Genomic DNA, 15,268 nt, shown 5'->3' on the forward strand with positions numbered 1-15,268 from the left:
TTCCTTACTGTTTCCTCCCATTTTTTTCTGTCTCTGTCATTCTGTCCTACTTCAGATCAGTGACATTGTCTTTCTGTCTGATATTATCTCCCAGGCCCAACAGATCCCCCTTGTTTTTGTCATTCAGTTTGTTCCCTAATGTTTCCTTTGAAGAGAAAACAGAACGTGCAGCTTACAGGGCCCTGTGTAATGCGCCAGCTGTAATTACAATTACATATGAGAGAGATGAAACAGGACTAGCAGTTTGCATCAAGAGCAGAAGTTATCATGTAAAATGTCCTGAGAGTGGACTAATGGCAATATGAGTGTGTCCCTAACTAAGAAAACTGCAGGGAAACCTATGATTGTTAAAGAAGAATATTCATCATACTTTAAGTGACATTAAAGTCAAATTTGTTTTCCCCTCCCCCCAATGTTAATGTCAGCACTTACCTTAAATGATGTCTCTTAATCCGATCTTCTTCTTCCCTGTCCTTTTCAGCCTTCTCTCCAGCGCTGCGGCGGGTGTCCGATCCAGCGCTGACTCCTCTGTCCCTGCTGGCACTCCCGGTCCCACGGTGTCTGCATGTGGGTGCACGTGTCCATAGACTTACCTTGCATCTCTCCTCGTCTCCCGGCCGAAAATCCGAACTGCACATGCGCCCGCCCCAATATGCTTTGCGGCCGCCCGAGCAGTTTCGGATTCTCGGACGGGAGCGCGCGGCAAAGAAGGGGTAAGTTTAAACCGCTTTTAAAGCGGGTTTAAAAAAAAACACTTTTTGCATATATCTACTGCTTGCTAGCACTAGATATATGCAAAAAAAACAAAAACGTAGGGTTTTGAAACCCTTTAAGACTGTTTATTTATGGTTTAAGGTAAATCTGTCGTAAACCTCTGCAATTCAAAATGAGCATGCAATGACAAAATTCAAAGGCATACAATAGATATTTTTTGGTTAAAAGCGTATATCAAAATGATTGGTAGGTTCAAATGTATAGGTAGTTGAAAATCATAAAAGTGAAATCACTTACAATGGATGCTGCTTTTTGATGTTTAAAAGTTTTAGTTTCCTGCAGAATCAGCTGGTCCCCTGAACACTGGCTCTGATATGCTGTTTAGGCTGGCTTATTTCCCTTGCAGTATTCTATGGAGCCACCCTTGTGTGTGCTAGTGAGCTGTGTGTGTCTCCACAAACACACAGGCACAGCAAGGCAAGTCAGTCCTCTTCTCCTTGAGCCTTGTATTTAGTAGAAAATCCCCCCCCCCACTATAGAAAAAAGTGTTCTGTGATCTTGGCTCTGAATAAAACATTTTCTCGGTACAAGGTATAATGTAGTTTCAGTGGGCATCAGTTTGGTATATTATTGCAGAGTTTACCTTAAAGTAATTGTTCTTATGACTTCAGATTTTTTTCACCTTGTTTTCACTGTGGTTTTGCTATTGAATACAGCAATGTGTAGATAAACTATTAAAGGGAACTTTCAGTGGCTCAGTGCAAATAATCTGGCTCTCATTAATTACATTTTAAGAGAAGATATCAGTGCTTTCAATCATCCAATTCCATTGTTTCCTGTTAGCTCCGGGAAACCCCAAAATGTAAGAAAGTTTGTTTAACTTGTTGTTTTCTCTGTTTGGTCTTGCATTGCATACTTGATGGGGCTTTGTTTACTAAAGGAGTTGAGAATGTTCTCTCCAAAAATTGTATAAGGACTTGTTCACACCAAGCGTGTTCCAGGAACAGAGCAGAGCAGTTACAGACCGGGTCAAAACCGCATCCAATGTATTCCAATGGTATTTTGGGCTCTAGTTCACACCGCAGAGTTCAGTTCCAGAGCATGTAAAAAAAACTACAGAAAGCCCTATTTTACCTGCTGTGGAACGCATGCAAACGCATCAAAAACACATGCAAACGCCCTGGAACGCACTGAAAGCCCATTTAAAAAATATATTTTTTAAACAAAAACGGCCCGGAACGCATCAAAAACGTGGCACAACCCACTGCACTGCGTGTGCAGAAACTCATAAGTTTAACCCAAGCTCAAGTTGTTCCCAGTTCTAGAAAGCAGCGAACTAATGCAGCTATTCACTGCTACAGCAACCAACTACCAATCATGTACTTCCTGTCATTTAAATTGTGGTCAGGTGGCTTAGAAGGGCCAGTAATGGAGGTACTGCTAACCTGTGCTATACACAGTACTATAAAGTGCTGTATTGTGCTCCATCATTACAATGAATTGCAGCGTGGTGGGCTACATAGTCTGTATTTTTCCATGTTCACTGTGCTGCACTGTGAAACATAACTGTGAATTGCAGTGTGTTAGGGTTCCAAATTATTGTGTATCCACTTCTGTGTGCACAGTGCATAGACCCAACAATCCTATTTAGGACTACCTTTTTGTGTGTTAGCAATTAATGAATTTGCTATTTAGCTGCTGTCCCCACATTGAAGGGTTTTTCTGGGTGCTTTATAGGGGGTTTCTTTTTTCTTTTATATTTCTTTTTACTTTCTGTTAAAGGAGAACTATGGGGTCAGTGTTTTTCCCCATAGTTCTCCTTAGGGTAACGGGAGGACACAAACTAGCGTCCTCCCGTTACCCTAAGCTCAGTATACCGCAAGCTACAGCTCGCGGTATACTGAGACGCCGCAGCCGGAGCGGATCCCGACTTAGATGACGGGATCCGCCCAGCTGCGTGAGTGACAGCTGGCTCTGCCTATCTAGAAGCAGAGCCAGCTGTACCCGCCCCCTCCCCCATCCGTTCCGCCAGTCAGCGCTGGCAGATCAGAGCAGGGAGAGGGGAATCCAGCCCCTCCCCCTGTCACGGCAGAGAGCCGTGACAGGATCGAGAGGCGAGCCAAACCGGTATGTGTTCGCTCACCTCCCAATCTACTGAGCGACCTGTGACAGTCTCATTGTCACAGGTCGGCTAGAACTATGAGGTGAGTGAAAAGCACTCACCTCATAGTTCTCCTTTAAGTTTAAAAAAACCACCAAATGTAAGTAAAAGCAAAAAAAAAATTGTTTACTATTGGACATAAGATGATTTCATATCAGCATGCAGAGCTGTATACTGATGTAAATTTTAGTGAATAGGGGCTAAAGGTCCATTTTAAGTGCACCAGATCACCATATCCTCAGGATTCCGTCAAGGTGCGGAGGCAGTTTGCAGAGGAGTGTAGGGAGTAGCCATTCTATTCCACCAGATGGCACTACCTCATTGATGCAGGCCACTGCTATACCCCGGGGCACTTCACATAGCTCTGCCTCTACCAGCTACTTCCACTGCTGCTGGCCTGCTGCTCTTACTCTCTCCTGCCACTGTTGCTTGCTGCCACCATTACCATCTTGTGCTTTCTCTATTGCCCTATTCTAGTGCTCCAGTCCTGTAAAGGTGCCACACATAATTTTTCCACAGCTGGGACTCGCACTGTAAAATTTGTAATTTTTTCTGCAATGTCAATCCTGCATTTCACCTCCAAGTTTTCCAGCCTATTCTAGTAGAGAAAGTACTAAGGTTGGTAACAGTTGGTAAATTTCTCATTTATCCCCCGGACAGACCCTTAGATATCACCTCCACCTGTGGCAGTTTCCTCATAGTGGGGAGTTTGGTCAGATCTACAGTAACAGTTCTGTCATTTAGAACAAAAAGCGTCATTATATAGCCTGGGAGGGCCCTTCATTCCTGAGGGTTAAGTGCTTCTTGGTTTGAAAGAAAACACTGCTGCTAAATGGTGTACTCTTGCATATTGTGGCATTTCATTAAAAGTGTTTGTTTTTCTAAAGGCTTTGTTTTTTGTATAAGTAGGGTTTGAGAGAGCAGGTTTCAGGAAGGTAGTCTCAGAGTAAAATATAGTCTGTTTCAGCCTTGTTGAAACTTTTGTCAATCAGTATGCGCTTGCTCTGACTGTCAGTGAAGACGCAAGCTTTTGATGATAGCTATTTCTGGGGGCAACACTGGCTCCCCCTCTGTGCTGTCCAACTGATCTTAAACACAAATCATTTCTGGAAAGTTCTCTCATTGCCAAGGATTAGTCATGATACAATGATAAAGCTCAGCAGTAGACTGCGTAAGCCATTCTCGAAAACCATGACAAGTAAACCTTACATGGTGAAAGATCAAGACAAGACAAGGTGTGAGAAGATAAATATGTCAACAATGTAGAATGTAGAAGGCTTTCACTGAACAGGATGAAACCGCCAATACACAGCTAAATCTTCCAATGTTAAGTAGGTTATACTGTGTAGATTTTCGAAGGAATGTCAGTACGAAAAATTTAATTGGAATGTTCAATAATGCCATCAGTCACAATCGCGTCAGTGGGACGAGGGATCCCCTCTAAGTATCAGTGTAGATGGAAAATGGAAGTAAGAATGGGCCCCAAGTATTGGTGGTCAGTTGGCAGTAAGATCCTCCCCCTCTACCTTGCGCTAAATTTATTTCCCCCCCAATTTCAGACATTAGTGGTCAGTGGCGCTAAAAATCCCCCCCCCCTCCCCAAGTATTAGCAGTCAGGTGGTGCCTAGAATTCCCCTCCCCAAGCATTGCTGTTTTTAGTGCATTTTTTTGCGGGGCTATATATTTATATGTCTTTTTTTAGGAAAAGTTTCCCATAAATTTCAGTTGATTTAATTTAAAACAGTAAAAATAAACCTAGGAGTGGAGTAATCTGTTTGTGAAGTAGGATATGTGTGGGTGGTAGTCATGGTCACACTGTCATCTATGACAGGCTCTATTAAAGCACCAAACTGAAAAAGCCTTTTTTTAAATTCAATATACCTTAAGTAATATATACCTTGAGCAACATTGAGTGTCACTTGAGGATGAGAAAGTAACTGAAGAACAGAGTGACTTCTAAATATAACCTTGATAATGTGTTTTTTTGGCATATACTGTAGCTCAAATAAAGGGTATTTTCATTGTTGTTCTTTTACTTTAAAAAATATGTACATGAATGATGTTTACAAGAGCTTACAAAATTGAGTCCAGTTCAAATGTGACCTGTCATGAGAAATGGCAAATTTACGTGCTCTGCTATTTTCAAGCTTTTCTTGGTGATTTTCACAGAACAAAATGAGGGGTAATGCAACACTTAATAAATAAACTATGGCTTTGTGATTGAGTTTGTTTTGGATATTTAAGTCCTTTAATTTGTTTGTAAGAGTGGACAGACTGGAATTTCATGAGAACCAATAAAGATCTACCGTAAACATTGTACCTTACAACAATGTAAACATTGTTTAGTTCTGCTTGTAATGAGCCAGGGGACAAACCTAAAAGTACTTTTGGCCCTACATTACTGTTGCACAATGGAGAATCAAAAAGTAAAGGCAATTTATAAATCATGTGGTAACCAGAAAAGAGAGAAGCTTGTGCAATGCAGCATATTTACATAGAATAGTTTGACCATGTTCAGTACAGCACTCGGACTTTAGTCGAGTGGTAGCCATGTGGACAGAAACATGGACACTCCATTGTGAGATTGCACCATTGAAGAACAACGTGCCATAGAGCGCTTTCTGTGGGCAGGGGAATTGAAACCAGTGGAAATTCACCGTCGGATGTTGGCTCAGTATGGTCATAGCACCATGAATCAACAAGGTTTATGAGTAGGTAGAAGGGTTTAAAGCAAGAACAAGTGTAACCGAGGAAGCTCATTCGGGTTGCCCATCAAAATCGCGCACACAAGCCCACACTGAAAGAGCGAATGTCTAGAAGACCAACGGATAACATTATCACATGTTCAGTCCGCTAAAGGAGGTGCTCAGTCGTCGCAGGTTTACCTCAGATGATGAAGTAAAGGAAGCGGTGTACACCTGGTTTTAGCAGCAGCTGAAAAGCTTCTTCTCTGAACGATACAAGTGCATCATTTTGAATGGGTGCTATGTGGAAATGTGCTCACAGTTACTTCTCTTAAAGCCATTTAATGTATTTTGCCTTTACTTTTTCATTCTCCCTCTTATCTAAGATCTGACAGTAAGTGGGGTCAGAAGCCTGGTGGTCAGGACCGCCTAGCTAGAGATTCCTCAGGGGCCTGGCATTAGCAATGCCCATGAACATCAAGCTACATGAAAAGCCTATGCATCCCTTGTTTGCTGCCTCTCCCCCAGAGTCCTGCTTTGCAGGGGATTATAAGATACTACTTTTTAAAGTGTATTTATAGTAATTTCAGATATTGTAGGCCATGGTGAAAAACCCAAGTCAGTTTATTTTTTTTGTAAGTGTCCTATTGGGTAGATTTTATTTCACTTCCGGTCCCAGAGACACAACAGAAAGTTAAAGGTAATCTCTACAAAGTGAGGGGAATTACTCTCTTAGACAAATGTCATTTCAACTAGTGCCTCCACAAGATTTACCCACATCTCTTGTTTACTGACAACTGGAAAGGTGGGATTTTCTCTCACTTTCTGTCTAGGTGGCAATGGTCAAAAGTACAGAGGTTCTAATCCATCCCTAATCTGGGCGAACAATGTTCCCACAGTACTACCGCCACTAGAGGGTGCTGAGAACCTTTTTATCCAATAGTTCTCTTTAGGGTCATGGAAGGACATATACTAACATCCTCCCATAACCCAAAGCTCAGTATATAGCGAGCTATATACTGAGAGCGATGCAGCTAGGACGGATCCCGACAATACTGTCGACATCCACCCAGCTGCATGAGTGACAGCGGGCTCTGCCTCTCTTTAGGGTCATGGAAGGACATATACTAACATCCTCCCATAACCCAAAGCTCAGTATATAGCGAGCTATTGCGAGCTATATGCAGAGAGCGATGCAGCTAGGACGGATCCCGACAATACTGTCGACATCCACCCAGCTGCATAAGTGACAGCGGGCTCTGCCTATCTACAGGCAAAGCCAGATGTTCCCGCCCCCTCCCCATCCATTCCTCCAGTCAGCGCCGGAGGATTGGAGAGGGGAGGGGGGGAATCCCTGCGGGGAGCGGGGACTGACAGTTACCACTCTCTGCAGGGAGATGATCGGGAAGTGAGCTCACTTTCTGATCTATAGAGTCGATGTGTGACAGTTTCAATGTCACACGTCAGCTTTAACTATGAGGATGAGTGTAAATCACTTACCTCATAGTTCTCCTTTAATGTTGTTTTTTTTCTTACTATGCATCTGGAATTTAGTTTTTCGGTTCTTGATATTTTACATAAGGTAGTTTACTCTGCAAAGCACTGCAGGTAAACATTAGTGGTGACTGGCTATCACCTGGGCTATGAGGCAGAGTGCTTCCATAGGCTGAGCTGGAGAGCGATTAAGCAGTAACCTGGCTCAAACACAACATTGACTTATCCACTTGTTCAACACCTTAATCTCCTTGCTGCAACTGGCAAGATAACAGTGCTAACCAGCCAATAATATCATCTGTCTGCCTTGGATTCACAGCTCTGCTGCTAAAATTGGAAACTCCTAAATCTTTTTTGTGGCACAAAAAGGGAATTTGTGCTGTGTTTCCTACATTGAAATGTACCTATTCATCTATGTCTAGCCAGCTATGCTCCATCTTAGTTGTGATACAACTGCCACGCAAAAGGATCCATAGTATTTCATTTTGTTTAAATATAACGAGCTTGACATCAATCATCTTATCAATGACTAATCACATTAAAAAAAACAATTTAATTGAATTGCTTGCATTTATACAATATATATGGAGGTGACAGGAGATGCAGGTCACCAGTGAAAAGAGTTGAAGAACAAGTATGGGTCAGCAACAGTCGGGTGAGACAGTATGAACACTGCCGGCAGAGACAGAGTCAGGAAGAGGCCGGGTCAACAACTTGCAGGCAGCAAAGTACAAGGTAGCAGGCAGCAATTACACGTATAGTTGGGAAATAAGCCAGCGTCAACACAGTATCAGAATAGCAAACCAAGGAGAACCACAGATGAGTCAGGGAACAATCCAGCCTGGGACACTTTAGCACTGGAGTCATACAGGTCTTAGCCTTAAATAGCCCATTTGAAACTACTATTTGCAAAATGTGTGCGCGCATGCACGCACTGCACGATGCATACACAGACGTACCTGCACATAGATGCATGGGCATTCTATGAGCAGAACTATGCGTAGGTGCCCACGTCCTCCTGCTTTGCACGCTAGCTGACTTTGAAGTGGACAGTCATCCAGAAGATCTTCGGAAAAAAATTATTCTAAACCCTTGCAATGGGGCTACTCCTGAACTGTAAGGGTTAAGTGCTTGTTTTCGTCTAGAGTGTAAAATAACAAACGTTATATTCACCCGAACCTCGCAGCCGACTGGGTGTTAGAGCGCTCCCTCCAGCCTGTCTCCTCCTCTGATGCAGTGATGCTATGTCCCTTGGTGTCCTCACATCCAACACACAGTGAATAGAACGTGATGACTCAGGGATCCTTAGACCGCTGGAGCGGAGGGGAAGAGGGGCTGGAAGGACAGATCTAAGGCTCAGGTGAGTATAACTTTTTAATTGTATACCCTAGATCAAAACAAGCACTTAACCCTTGCAGTGTGGGGGCTTTCCCGGAGTTTTTCTTTAAATTTACTTTTTGCTCCTGGTTGCTCCCTCTTCCACCATTGAAGAACATTTGCTCATTTTTTAAAAGGTTAATTTGGCAACTGGCAGAGATCTGCAGCATGCCATAGCACACAAGGGTTTTTCTGCTTGCGCAGGCATGGCCCAGGTCACCCTGAGGTTCCAGATGCCAGAATTCAACGGTAGGTACATGCTTATGTGTAGGAATCCCTTGTACTTGCGCAGATGTGTGGCAGGTCTCTGACAAGTCCAGTTAGAAACCTGCTATATATCTGTACATGTGCGGAATATGTGAAGATGGTGGCTTGGAAGAGGAGTGGCGGGAATGCAATATCATGGGGTGAAGTTCTTCTTTAAGTATATGAATTGCAATAATAGCAAACTATGGGCTCACTGAAAATATATATTTTCCGTTAACAAAATGATACATGTTGTGGTTTTGCCTTTCTGTTTTAAAAATGTGTCATTTTGTGAAACAACACTGGAGACATTGTGAGCTTCTTATCAAGACTGGTGAGGCACTAGACACATTAGCCAGCAACGCCAATCATTAGTCAACACATTTCATTATATAGTTTAACATTTTAAAATAACACCTAGGCAGCAGTTGGAACTGATTTTCTTCTGGGATGTATCCCAAAACACTCAAATTGACTCTGATTAGTGTTTGTAGGGAGACTAGTCTGGCAACAGCTAAACGGGGCAGTCTAGTCTGCCCAGTACCCTTTCTGCCTACAATTATTGCAATTATTAAATCTTAGAACTGCCTAATGTTTATACCAAACATACTTGTTATGTTATTACTTTGTCTCTACCACCCAGGCAGTCCTCTGAAAGTATTCACTCGTTCCAAATAGTAGCTCCCTAAAATAACTCCTATAGGCTTTGTGCTTTCTTTCAAGACCAGAGTGACCCGTGTCTCATCATTGTTATGTGCCTTCTCTAAGAGGACTGAAACTTCAACAAGACCAGCAGATTAAATTGAAGAGAAAGGCAAAAAAAAGGTAATTGACCTAGATTCTTTTGCCAGCAAAAATCTAACAAGGACATATTTGTTATGGTCACTGCTTTTTGACCACAAACATGAAAGTGGCAATGTTAGCTACAATATTAGCAGACGTTAGCTCATATAGTATTAAAGACAGATACAATAGTGATATGTATGCAGCAGGTTCACCTTCTTTGCCGTCTTCTACATACAATGAGACTAGATTTACCGTGTCCATGATACAGACTGGAATGTAAAAAAAAACACATAATTTATTGGCCATCTCAGAGAGGTCCAGGGGCCAAAAGAAGGACCAGGTGCTAATTGTATTGAAGCACTCCCCATTTGGGAATATACTTCACTGGTATTGAAGACGAGAACTACATTTTAAAACATAAAACTTTGGTATCATGTATTTACTAGGGATGCACCAATACCCGTTTTCAGTATCGAGTATGAGTACCGATACTTATATTTCGGTACTCGACGATACCGAGTACCGATACCATTACTTCCGGTAGCATAGAGCCGTCTTCCCAGGCAATCAGGAAGCCAGGAAGCCGACTCTATTCTGTTTGGCCGGCTGTATGCTGATTGGCCGGCTTCCCAGCCAATCGGCATCGTGGCCGGCCAAACAGATCTGACTATATGGTAACCGTGGCAGGCACCTAATTCCCCTCACATAGATCCTTAGCATTCTTTAACGTACCAGTCCCTGGGCCAGCTGGGCAGACATCTCTCTCCAGGATTTGCCCACGTTTCCTGTATGTACAGCGCCCACGATTGGCCCTCAGCCTGCTACTGCGCATGTGCAGACTAACCATCGCTCTCATTCAGAAATCCTGTGCATGCGCAGTAGCAGGCTGAGTGCGGATCACGTGAGCGCTGTGCACACAGTAGGGCTGCAACAACTAATCGACATAATCGATTATAATCGATTATTGAAAAAGTTGTCAACTTTTTCAATAATCGATTAATCGGCTTCCGATCAGTTGGCCCTGTTCACGGGTCCACAAACGCGCACCGCACCTCCTCCCCAACTCACGCTCACCGCTGCCAGACCCGCCCGCATCCGCGGTCTACACGCCGCACCTCCTTCCCGCCTCACACTCTCCGCCCGCCCACATCCACGATTGGCACAGGGATTACATTATACAGCGCAATGCAGAATACCACCAGCTATAGAGGAGCACAGCAAATCCCAGCAATAGTACATTATACAGTGGTGCAATGCCGAATACCACTAGCTATAGAGGACTACAAATCCCAGCAATAATACATTATACAGTGGTGCAATGCCGAATACCACCAGCTATAGAGGACTACAAAACCCAGCAATAGTACATTATACAGCGCAATGCAGAATACCACCAGCTATAATGTACTATTGCTGGGATTTGTTGTAGTCCTCTATAGCTGGTGATATTCTGCATTGCGCTGTATAATGTACTATTGCTGGGATTTGTAGTCCTCTATAGCCGATGCCATTCTGCATTAATTGCTGTATAATTTTACACTTTCCATTTCACTATATTGCACACCACACCATTTTTTTACTTCCACCGCTCCAAGCTTGCTCCTGTGATCCATTTTTTAAAACGTATGTTATTGTTTATCCGATTAACCGATTAATCGAACGTAATAATCGGCTAACTAATCGATTTTGAAAATAATCGTTAGCTGCAGCTCTAGCACACAGGAGACGGCAGATCTGGCCGAGGGACTGGTACATTAAAGAAGGCTAAGGATCTATGTGAGGGGAATTAGGTGCCTGCAGGGTGGGGGTCGTGTCGCTATATTATCAGATTTGTTTGCCCGGCTCGACACTGAATGGCTGGGAAGCCGGCTTCCCGGCCAATCAGCATCGAGCCGGCCAAACTGCATGGAGCCAGCTTCCCGGCTCCATCTTTCCTGGCGGCACTGCCGGTCAGAGGAAATCTCCCTCTGACCGAACGTTCTAGTATCGTGAATGGTATCGGACCATTTGGGCGGGTACGAGTACTCACCCAAATACTCGGTATCGGCATTGATACCGATACTAGTATCTGTATCGGTGCATCCCTAGTATTTACTGAGCTGGAATTATAAAAGCTGATCTCTGGGCAAAGAGTATACTTTTTAAATACATATAAGAAAGCTGTTTTACATGCCAAAGGATTTTGATTTCTGTCCATCCAGTCCCGAGTATTGCACAGCACAGCCAGGTTGATGATGTGATCTTTCACTACTTTAGGTAAGCAATACAACATTAAGGCAGCCTATTTATTATGAGTGGGATGCCAATGCACCAGAATGGATCAAAAAAACAAACAAGACCTTTTTTAGCAACACAGGGCACCACAATTCCAATATCATGTCTTGTGGTATCCTGTGTACTTGTGTGTGTTAACATGCTGCAACGGAAGTGTTATATGCCCAGAAAGAGAGAACTAATGCAGCCACCCCATCTAAGGACTGGTAAGCTGCAATATATTACATTTTTGTTTTTGAGTTTGGATACCCTTTATGGTATCTAATGGACTATATTATTTACATGGTCGCATATAAGAGACCTACAGGTTTTATTTGGATTCAATTATCGGCTTCAGGTTCTGTGTTAAACAATACATAGCATATATCACACCTAGGGCTTATTATACTGGAAGTGAATTGAAGTAAACACAAACATCCACTCATGTGAAGTAGAATTAAAAACCCGGGACTGAATATTTGAAGGGAGCACACATTCACTAACTGCACTTCCTCTAACTTTAGGCCCATACTTTTCTGATTTATTTCCTGCTCATATACCATGCAGTTTTAAAAGGTCTGCCAAAAGAATATCAGTTCCAGTCTAGTCCTCAGTTGGCTACTGCTTCTTCAATGTTCTGCTTCCATTTCATTTCTTGGCCTCCCTCTTGTTCAGTCTAGGCCAGTCTGGTCAGTCTGTCTTTAGTAATTCCCTTTATATGCCCAAAGCATCTGGTCTGTGCCATCTCTGTTATGACTTGTACGGCATGACTTCTGATTCTGTCTCATGAAGTCTTTCGTTCCTTGGGCCTGCGATAGACTTATAATGTAGAAAACATTCTTATGGGCATTTTAATTCTGTAAATAAACAGTACTAAAATAAAGTAGAGCTATTTCATAACACCAGTACTTCTTCAGTTCAAAGTCCACTGTCCCACAAATATTGAACCTGACATCTAAGGCCCCTTTCTTATGGTCCAATAGGATCAGATGTCACCGTTGTGTCATCCGTGTCCCTGCAGTTTTAAGATGTTGGAAAAAAACTGGAATGACAGATCCATGTTGGTTTATGGGGAATCGGGTGTAAACGGACTTGTGTCCATTTACATCAGATTACCCCCCCCCCCCCCCCTCCGTTCCGGTATGGTCAGGTCCAGCGAAATGGAACTATGATCCATTTATTTTTCTGGACTGGAGTCGGGGGGTAACTGGATGTAACCACATGGCCATCTGTTTAGATCTGGCTGCCCATAGACTGACATTGGGCTTCCGATCAGGCCTACCGTACTTGAAAACTGACAGGCAGACCTGATCGGAAGGGGCCTTAAAGTGAAAGGGGCCTTAAAGTGATATTAAAGTTAAAAGGTTTTTAAACTGTTTCAAATGCTGTTTAAATCACTTGTGGTGGATGCTGCCCTTTGATATTTAAGTTTTAGCTTCCTGCAGAATCATCTGGTCCCCTGAGCACTGGGCCTGATATCCAGTTTTAGAGTGGCTCCTTTCCCTTGCAGGGTCCAATGAAACCACTCTTGTGTGTGCTAGTAAACTGTGTGTGTATGTACAAACACACAGGTACAGCTAGGCAAGTCACTCCCATGGTCCCTGCTTTTTCTGCTTCCTCCCTTCTCCCAGCTACTAGATGGACAGCTACCAGAAGCTGCTCTGTCCCTTGTGATTTTGTACTGGACAGGAAGTTCAGGGAAGCTGAGCTGAGAGAATTAGAGTAGCTGTTTGGGAACATGACGACTGTAAGTGCTTGGGCAAGGATTCAAAGAAATGCTTTGTTGCAATGTATATTTGTTTGATTTGGATGCATTTTTAATTTTAATGTCATTAATATTACTTTAATGCAGGTAAACACGTAATGACAATAACCAGCATAAGAGTTCCACATGCCTTTATTTATTTTCACTACATTTACCTGCTCACAAATGTGTCCAGCAACAGTGTCTGATGTTTGGACAAACTTATACTTAGCCAGGGGTGTTAAAACAGTTTCACATTTCTATATAAACCATCCTGCCTAGGGAAAAAGCCAGTGAAGCATCAAGCCTACCTACTTCTCTATTTTCCCATAATCCTCTGTAATTATAGGTATTATGTTTATTCTTTGAGTCTACATACCACTGAATTCTGCTTGTGGTCTGAAACTATCCAGCCCTCCATTTGTACCACATGTCTTCTATGACCCGCCAACCACATATGGAAAGTAACAGCAGTGATACAAAGATGTAAAAAATAACAGATCCTCATGTCTAATAAATAACAATAGTAGCACATTTGTGTACAGTATCATAATGCAGGTATATGTATCATATGTCTTGCACATGAGGCTGGTTTGATGATCCACCAGAATACTTCCCATCCAGATTTAATCTGTTTCTCCATGTATTGTAATCATAGCATAATTCCACAGTGTAGTGAAATATGTTTATACATAAATAAAAGTAATAGTGATATTTATTACTAGGTAATGAATAGTCACGATGACAGTAAAATGCAGTAATGACAGGATAACACTTTTTTTTTATTCCAGCATTTACTTGTGTATGTCTTTATTAACCCCACCATGATTATTATCTCTAAATAAACTAATCCAGCAATTGCTGCTTTGACTGTATCTTGGTGTAGTCTGTTTAGTGCATGTTAGGCAGTTGCTGTGTCCAGCATATCTGATTTTTACATATCAGAAGTACACCTGTTTTATGGAGATATCCTTTGCAGCACTACTGGGCTTAAATGAAGAACTCCAGGAAACAGTGTGCGTGTTTTGACCCCTAACAAAACCTCTTAACAGTATAACAAGAACTCACAGCCTTGTCTAAGAAAAATACTAAGGAGCTGATATATATAAATGTTCTGCCCATTTGCACAACTAGATGGAGCCAAGCAGCATAGGAAATATGCTCCTCTGCTCCATCCATTGGTGGGAATGCTATGCGAATGGCATTCATCCAGGTTCAATGTGAATCAGGTTAATCTGTTCTGAACCATATGAAAAAAAAATGTCATCTTCCTTATTGCGCTGCACTTTCTTTTTACCACCATTCTTGCGCTGCACATCCTTGTCCCCTTCAATAACGCTCTGCACATTCTTGTCACCTTCATTAATGCTCTGCACATTCTTGTCACCTTCATTAATGCTCTGCACATTCTTGTCACCTTCATTAATGCTCTGCACATTCTTGTCACCTTCATTAATGCTCTACACATTCTTGTCACCTTCTTTAATGCTCTGCGCTTTCTTTTTCCCACCATGCTTGCTATGCACTTTCTTGGGAGCCATGCTGGATTGAATACAGTAATACTGTACAGTACTGTGCTACAAAGCACACAAAAAAAGCTTCACAGTCAGTGTCCACAGCCCTGTCTGCGACCGCAATCTCGGGTACAGGAAGCCACGACCATGTGTCAGAGCAAGGAAGATGGCCGCGGTCGTGTTCGTCACCCGAGGCAGAGTTCGCAAACGGAGGCAAAATTAGATGAACTTCCTAGTCGCGAACCAAATTGTTCGTGAACAGAGGCGTTCGTGAACCGAGGTACCACTGTATATA

Source organism: Nanorana parkeri, unplaced genomic scaffold, assembly GCF_000935625.1.
Source record: "Nanorana parkeri isolate BGI_ZX_2015 unplaced genomic scaffold, ASM93562v1 scaffold378, whole genome shotgun sequence".
NCBI lineage: Eukaryota > Metazoa > Chordata > Amphibia > Anura > Dicroglossidae > Nanorana > Nanorana parkeri.